Genomic DNA, 9,229 nt, shown 5'->3' with positions numbered 1-9,229 from the left:
CCTGGGGACTTCTGATCCCCGGTACAATACACTGTACTACTTATGTAGTGCAGTGGATCGTAACTGTCATTTTTCATTTGACAGTTAGCCGATTAGGTCCTGCCTCGGGCAGGACCTAATAGGCTACCGTACCTTGGCAACCAGGAACCCTAGTAACGGCTTCCTGGTTGCCATATCAACAATCACCACCCGCGATCCATCGCGGGGGGGCCCAGGGGTTACAGAGGGAGCTCCCTCCCTATGTCAACCACTTCAATGCGGCGGACGTCATTGACAGCCGCATTGAAGGGGTTAAATGGCTGCGATCGGCGGTAACAGCCATCGCAGCAATTGCAGCGGCATATCAGCTGTGTATAACAGCTGACAGCCGCTGAAGATAAAGCGCGCACAGCTCCTGTGCTCGCTTTATCTGCCGGGCGTAACTGTACGCCCGTCTGTGGCAAGTCACTTGGTTTTCGGACGTACAGTTACGCCCAATAGCGGGAAGGGGTTAACAAAAAACGTCTGAAAATACGGAGCTGTTTTCAGGGGAAAACAGCTCCTGATTTTCAGACGTTTTTTGAGCAACTCGCGTTTTTTGAGCAACTCGTGTTTTTCGCTGCAGTTTTCGCTGCGTTTTTCACTGCGTTTTTTACGGCCGTTTTTGGAGCTGTTTTCAATGAGAAAACGGCTCCAAAAACGTCCCAAGAAGTGTCCTGCACTTCTTTTGACGAGCTGTCATTTTACGCGCCGTATTTTGACAGCGACACGTACAATGACAGCTCGTCTGCACAGACCATCGTAAGACCCATTGCAAGCAATGGGCAGATGTTTGCCAACGTATTGGAGCCGTCTTTTCAGGCGTAATTCGAAGGCGTAAAACGCCTCCATTACGTCTGAAAAGAGGTCGTGTGCACATACCCTTAGAGAGCCGTCTTGTTATGGTGGCACAAGCTGGGCACCACATATTGGCATATATATTGAAAAGTCCCATTTTCATGCTGCAATATCGAGTGCACACTAATTTATGCAAAACACCTGCGGGGTTAACATGCTCACTACACCCCTAGGTGAATACCTTGAGGGGTGTAGTTTCCAAAATGGGGTCACTTTTAGGGGGTTTGCACAGTTTTGGTCCCACAGGGGTTTTGCAAATGCTACATAGCGACCAGAAACCAATCCAGCAAAATCTGTACTCCGAAAGCCAAATGGCTCTTCTTCCCTTCTGAGCCCTGCCGTGTGCCCAAAAATGAGTTTATAACCACATATGGGGTATTGCCATACTCGGGAGAAATTGCTTGACAAATGTTGGGATTCTTTTTCTGCTTTATTTTTTGATAAAATGAAAAATTTTGCGCTAAAGCTGCATCTTATTGGAAAAAAATTCATTTTTATTTTCACTGCCCAATTCAAATAAAATCTATGAAACACCTGTGGGGTCACTACACCCCTAAATTAATTCCTCAAGGGTGTAGTATCACAAATGGAGATTTTTTTTGGGTAGTTTACACTTTACTGGTACCTTAGGGGCTTTGTAAAAGCGACATGGTGTCAAGAAACCAATCCAGCAAAATCTGTGCTCCAAAAGCCAAATGCTGCTTCTTCTCTTCTGATCCTTGCCATGTGCCCAAACAGCAGTTTATGACCACATATGGGGTATTGCCGTACTCCAGAGAACTTGCTTTACAAATGTTGGGTTCTTTTTTTCCTTTATTTGTTGAGAAAATTAAAAATTTTGAGCTAAACCTACGTCTTATTGAAGAAAAAGGATTGTTTTTATTTTCACTGCCCAATTCTAATAAATTCTATGAAATACCTGTGGGGTCAAAATAATCACTATACATATAAGGATTCCTCAAGGGGTGTAGTTTCCTAAATGGAGTCACTTTTTTGGCGTTTTCATTGTTTTGTCCCCTCAGGGGCTCTGCAAATGCGACATGGCCTCCGCAAACCATTCCTGATAAATTTCAGCTCCAAAAGCCAAATGGCGCTCTTTCTCTACTAAGCCCTGCCGGTATGAGCTTCTAGCAAGGTTGCTCACACCAAGCCTGCCGGCCTGCTCCAACCTCTGCCTGTACCCATTGTCCCCTGGCAGCACATTGTGATGGACTTTGTCACAGACCTTCCTCCCACAGCAGGATACAACACTTTTTGTGTGGTGGTGAACCGGTTCTCGGAGATGGCACATTGTATCCCGCTAACCGGCCTACCTTCTGCTCGCGACTGGCAAATCTCTTCATTTAGCAAATCTTCCGCTTGCATTGCTTGCCCCTTCACATCGTGTCCAATCAGGGGGTTTAATTTACCTCAAAGTTCTGGAGAGCCCTCTGTAAACTCCTGGATGTGAGATTGGACTTTTCATCAGCCTATCACGCCCAGTCCAATGGGCAAATCGAGAGGATTAACCAGATCATGGAGAGTTATCTCCGCCACTTCATCTCCTTGCAGCATGATACCTGGGTACAGCTTCTTCCATGGGCCAAGTTCTCGTATAGCAACCACACAAGTGAGTCCACCACTTCCACACGATTCCACATTGTGCACAGTCAACATCCTAGAGTCCCTCTTCCTGTGTCGACTGCATCTCAGGTACCCGCTACTGACTTTGCATTTGGTGACTTTCTGCAAATCTGGAAACAGACCCGGTCCTCTATTTTGCTTGCAGTCAATTGCATGAAGCAAAAAGCGGATATAAAAAGAAGAGAGCTGCCTCAGTATCTTCCAGGTACCAAAGTTTGGCTGTCCTAAACATTTGTTTAAAGGTGCCTTCATACAAGTTTGCTCCCAGGTTCATCGGACCTTTTGAGATATTGCAACAGATAAACGCTGTCTCCTATAAGCTTCGGCTGCCTCGTACCCTCAGAATCCCCAACTCCTTTCATGTGTCCCTCATGAAACCAGCGTACAGGAACGCTACGTACACACATTTATACAGTATATCATAGTTGAACAACTGCAATTATGTAATTTTCTTTACATGATTTGAAACTAAAATTATAAACACTGCATGTGTGTATGCATTTGCTCATAGTGTATTTGGGGACTATCTATACACCTTGAACTAAAGGGACAAACTAGGAAAACTAGAAGAAAAATGTAGCTAAAGGACAGAATAGCTCAATATAAATATAAAAGATCTCCCCTCCAGTTTTATCCCTTTGGATAACGAGTTTCCATTTGGAGAATCCAAATGGCTTCCCTATTGTGGAGATGATTTTTCCAATCACCTCCTCTGACTGGCCTTGTTACTTGTTCTATACCATAAAATCTGAAGTATTCCAAAGAGCTGCTATGTGCATCAATAAAGTGTTTGGTTGCTCCAGATGTTTTGACAGAAATTTTTAAGATATCTGATATGTGTTCTGCAATGCGTGTTTTTAATTTTCTAGTAGTATAGCCTATATATTTGAGGTTGCACGAGACGCATGTAATGATGTAAATTACATGATGTGTATCACAGTTTATAAAAGAGTTTATATGCTAGATTTTATTATTGGGTAAATTAAATTCTTTCGTTTTTATACTATATTTGTATACATTACATCTGTTACCACCACATTTGAAAAAACCTTATTGAGAAAGCCATATCTTATTGGTAATATTGGAAGTAAAAATGGCTTGGTGAAAGTATGTCACCCAGACTTTTGCCTTTTTTAGCCACATATTTACAGCCCTGGTTCAAGATTTCTGACAATATATTGTCTTGATTTATCATAGGAATATATTTTTTAATGATATTAGTGATCTGGGTGTTGTTCGAGCTGTGTGCAGTAGTGAAGACCTTAGGAGATGTTGGTGAGGAATCTATTTTCCTACTGTTATCCAACAGGGATTGTTGTGATTTATTTTTAACAACATTCCAGCCTTTTCTCCACATCCACTTTTTGTAGCCCCTATGTGAGAGTCTCTGCTCTAGATCCTTGCATTGTATAGAAAAAGAAAGATTGTCTGAACAGGCTCTTCTAGTTCACCTAGAGGTATCGCTTTCACAGTGTGACTAGGGTGACATCTAGATGCATGCAAAATAGTATTTCCTGCTAAGGGTTTTATGGTATAAAGAAGTAGAAACACATTTATTTTTTGATCCCCACTTAGAAGTAAATCCAAAAATAGAGTTTTAGAACTGGAAGTATTGTAAGTAAATTTTAAGTTCAAATTGTTATCATTACTGAAATGTGGTATTAAAATTGTGTCTCCAGCCCAGGCCAGAAGCAGGTCGTCAATATAGCGTCCATACCACATGATTGCTTTGCTATACGGGTTAATTTCAAAGAAAATGTATTTTTCTTCCCACCAAGACATGAACAGATTGGCTAGGGAAGGGGAAAATTCGATTTGAATGAAAAACTGATTGTCAAAGCTGAAAAAATTGTGACTCAACAGGTATTCTATGGACATCAATACTCCTGTAATTGTGAAGTATAGGTATTATATTTATTGAGATGAAATTGAACAGCATAACATGCGAGATCGTGGGGGATACAAGAGTACAGCAACACGACATCGCACGTGAGCCAGGAAAAGGCGTTTGACCAAGTGAAGTTCTGGAAGGATTTAAAGAGGCTCTGTCACCAGATTATCAAATCCCTATCTCCTATTGCATGTGATCGGAGCTGCAATGTAGATAACAGTAAAGTTTTTTTTGTTTTTTTTTTAACGAGCATTTTTGCCCAAGTTATGAGCAATTTTATATTTATGCAAATTAGCCTTTCTAATGGACAACTGGGCGTGTTTACTGTTATTTCCAACTGGGCGTGTATTGTGTTTGTTACATCTGGGCGTGTTTACTTGTTTTACTAGCTGGGCGTTGTGAATAGAAGTGTATGATGCTGACGAATCAGCATCATACACTTCTCTTCGTTACCACCCGGCTTCTGGCAGTGCACAGACACACAGCGTGTTCTCGCGAGATCAAGCTGTGACATCACTTCCTGCCACAGGTCCTTCATCGCGTCGGACGAGTGAGGACACATCGGCACCAGGAGTCAGAGGCTACAGTTGAATCTGCAGCAGCATCGCCGTTTGCAGGTAAGCCTAGTGAACTCCCCAGAGACGAGCATATTCTTTTTGTTAATGGTGTCCCCGATTTGCAACGAGCATTGCATTTTTATTGAAAAGACCGGACATCACCCTTCGGCAACGAGCATGCCACATGCGTGAGTAGCATTACCCCCTTGGCAACGAGCATACAAGGTGGCCATTATTACCAGCATTGCCCAGAACCCCCATGACAACGAGCATAAATGGTGGCCATTATTATCAGCATTGCCCATACCCCCTGACAACGAGCATAAAACGGGCTTATTAGCAGCATTGCCCATACCCCCTGACAATGAGCATAAAAGGGGCTTATTAGCAGCATTGCCCATACCCCCTTGACAATGAGCATAAAAGGGGCATATTAGCAGCTTTGCCCATACCCCCTTGACAACCACCATATAAGGGGCATATTAGTAGCATTGCCCATACCCCCTGACAACGACCATATAAGTGGCATATTAGCAGCATTGCCCATACCCCATTGACAACGAGCATATAAGGGTCATATTAACAGCATTGCCCATACCCCCTTGACAACGAGCATAAAAGGGGCTTATTAGCAGCATTGCCCATACCCCCTTGACAACGACCATATAAGGGGCATATTAGCAGCATTGCCCATACCCCATTGACAACGAGCATATAAGGGTCATATTAACAGCATTGCCCATACCCCCTTGACAACGAGCATAAAAGGGGCTTATTAGCAGCATTGCCCATACCCCCTTGACAACGAGCATAAAAGGGGCTTATTAGCAGCTTTGCCCATACCCCCTGACAACGACCATATAAGGGGCTTATTAGCAACATTGCCCATACCCCCTGACAACGACCATATAAGCGGCTTATTAGCAGCATTGCCCATACCCTGACAACGACCATATAAGGGGCTTATTAGCAGCATTGCCCATACCCCCTGACAACGACCATATAAGGGGCATATTAGCAGCATTGCCCATACCCCCTTGACAACGAGCATATAAGGGGCATATTAGCAGCATTGCCCATACCCCCTGACAACGAGCATATAAGGGGCATATTAGCAGTGTCGTGGAAATCCATCGCTCAAAATATATTAGACTGAAATTTATACGAGTCCAAACAGACTCTCAAGGCCATACCCCATTAGTCAGTATCCTAATTAGGATATTTCACCGATATATATCGAGAGAGGAGAAGAAAACACACAGACGCTGCTGATATGTTAAAAAATACTCCTCTGAAGGATTTATTACCAAACTCAAACTGTTAAACTGAAATTCAGAAGGGGTGTAGGCTTGAGGTTAACCAATCAGAGACAATATAACAATATTTGTTATTCAGTAAAAAGCATACAATAAAATACATCCCAGATACATCATTATAATTCTTCACACATTAGGTTTGCAGGTGGCCTTATCTCTTTTGGACAGAATGTTCTCGTGGATATGGGGGGGGGGAGACCTTTCTTCACGCATACTTGCCACCCTCCCTTCTTACTCCCTGTCCATTCTCTACCAACTTCGCATGGGAACCAAGGTCAAAGATAAAACATTCGAAATCAACATTACTTGTATTAAAGGAACCATGACTTTTCTATTCACTACAATAAAACCAAGATGGGAACTCCAGACAAGATGACTGCTGCACGAAACGAAATCATTTAAACATTATTAGAATCACTTTCACGTAATACATATCTTAGTAATTCGGCATCCTGCTTGATAATTCACAATGTAATTTCATACAGAGAATATAAGCAAATAAATCATCCTTCACAGCAGCATTGCCCATACCCCCTGACAACGAGCATATAAGGGGCATATTAGCAGCATTGCCCATACCCCCTGACAACGACCATATAAGGGGCTTATTAGCAGCATTGCCCATACCCCCTTGACAACGAGCATAAAAGGGGCTTATTAGCAGCATTGCCCATACCCCCTGACAACGAGCATAAAAGGGGCATATTAGCAGCATTGCCCATACCCCCTGACAGCGACCATATAAGGGGCATATTAGCAGCATTGCCCATACCCCCTTGACAACGACCATATAAGGGGCATATTAGCAGCATTGCCCATACCCCCTTGACAACGACCATATAAGGGGCATATTAGCAGCATTGCCCATACCCCCTGACAACGTGCATATAAGGGGCATATTAGCAGCATTGCCCATATCCCCTTGACAACGAGCATAAAAGGGGCTTATTAGCAGCATTGCCCATACCCCCTGACAACGACCATATAAGGGGCATATTAGCAGCATTGCCCATACCCCATTGACAACGAGCATATAAGTTGCATATATTTACTTTTGTTTGTTTTGCAGCTATTTTTTCTATATTCTATTTTGTGCTTTGGTAAGTAGACTACAGGTAAGTGACCCATACAGGTTCCATGATCTGAGGAGAAGGGCGTTTACGTTTCAGTTTTTCAAGTTCAAGGTTTCCATTTGCCGTTGCAATGGTGTTTCTTCAAGTTCAACAGTTAAAGTTTTTGTTCACGTTGAACAATTTTCTAGTTAGAGGTGAGTTTGTTTTGGTTTATATTAGTTTTAATCAATCAAAGTGCTTTGCAGAGATCAATGATGTATTTTGTTGTTCTTTTCCCAGATTTGGCAAGAATGCCTGTATGCTGGGTTTCTGGATGCTGGTTTACTCCAGGACGTTTTCAGAACGAACATGAATTAAAATTGCACTGTTTTCCAAATTCCTTAGCCAAGATTATAGAATGGCTTCAACATATGGGCCATCAATTTGAAAATATCGAGCTGCTAGGTCAAAAAATTTTGGAGGGAAAAAAACCACAAAAGAAACAAGTGTAGACTTTGTTCTCTTCATTTCACGGATGACAGTTTTATTGTTAACGCAACAGGCCGTGTTCTGCGTCAAAATGCAGTTCCAACATTATTTCAAAATTCATCCAATTCTTCATCTATTGTTGATGAATCTTTATCGAGGAAGAAGAGAAGAACAGCTACATCAGAAAACCCAAATCAGGAGATTGTGTTAGAAGCCATGTCTACTCCTGACAACAACACAACTACTTCCTTCTCAACACCACATGCATCCAGTTCTACTTCAAGAGAAAACAATACTTCAGAATCATTAATGATTATTGGCTTGAAATCATTCCGAGATGTGGAGACGCAGACAGACTTCACTATTGGAAATTCCTTGGTGATCCTTTCCAATGAAGAATACCATTCAATAATAAATAAAGGTAATGTTCAGCAAACAGAAATTACAAAAGTATTACATTCCACTCCATTCCATCAGGCAGCAGATTTTTCAACCGAAGGTAGAGAAAATGTGGAGCCATTCCCTTCTCCCATCCAAAGTGTTCAATTGCCCTGCGAAAATTTGACTGAACTTGAAGATCTAGAGCAGGGGTCTCAAGCACGCGGCCCGCGGGCCGCATGCGGCCCCTGGGGCTGTCATCTGCGGCCCGCGGGACACAGAGCTGCTAGTATCGGCTCTGCTCCGAGACTCTGGAATTCCCTGACATCGCTGTCCACATATGAACAGCGATGTCTGGGGCTTCCCCAGAGCCGGAGTCCCGAGCAGAGCGCTGGTGTCGGCTCTGCTCCGGGACTCTGTGGAACTCCCTGACATCGCTGCCCATATATGGACAGTGTGTCAGGGTCTTCCCCAGAGCGGAGCAGAGCGCTGGTGTCGGCTCTGCTCCTGGACTCTGTGGAATTCCCTGACATCGCTGTCCTCATATGAACAGCAATGTCTGGGGCTTCCCCAGAGCCGGAGTCCCGAGCAGAGCGTTGGTGTCGGCTCTGCTCCGGGACTCTGTGGAATTCCCTGACATCGCTGCCCATATATGGACAGTGTGTCAGGGTCTTGCCCAGAGCGGAGCGTCGGCTCTGCTCCGGGACTCTGTGGAATTCCCTGACATCGCTGCCCATATATGGACAGTGTGTCAGGGTCTTGCCCAGAGCGGAGCAGAGCGCTGGTGTCGGCTCTGCTCCTGGACTCTGTGGAATTCCCTGACATCGCTGTCCACATATGAACAGCGATGTCTGGGGCTTCCCCAGAGCTGGAGTCCCGAGCAGAGCGCTGGTGTCGGCTCTGCTCCGGGACTCTGTGGAATTCCCTGACATCGCTGCCCATATATGGACAGTGTGTCAGGGTCTTCCCCAGAGCGGAGCAGAGCGCTGGTGTCGGCTCTGCTCCTGGACTCTGTGGAATTCCCTGACATCGCTGTCCACATATGAA

This window comes from Rhinoderma darwinii, chromosome 9, assembly GCF_050947455.1.
Source record: "Rhinoderma darwinii isolate aRhiDar2 chromosome 9, aRhiDar2.hap1, whole genome shotgun sequence".
Lineage (NCBI taxonomy): Eukaryota > Metazoa > Chordata > Amphibia > Anura > Rhinodermatidae > Rhinoderma > Rhinoderma darwinii.
This window is presented reverse-complemented; position numbering follows the sequence as displayed.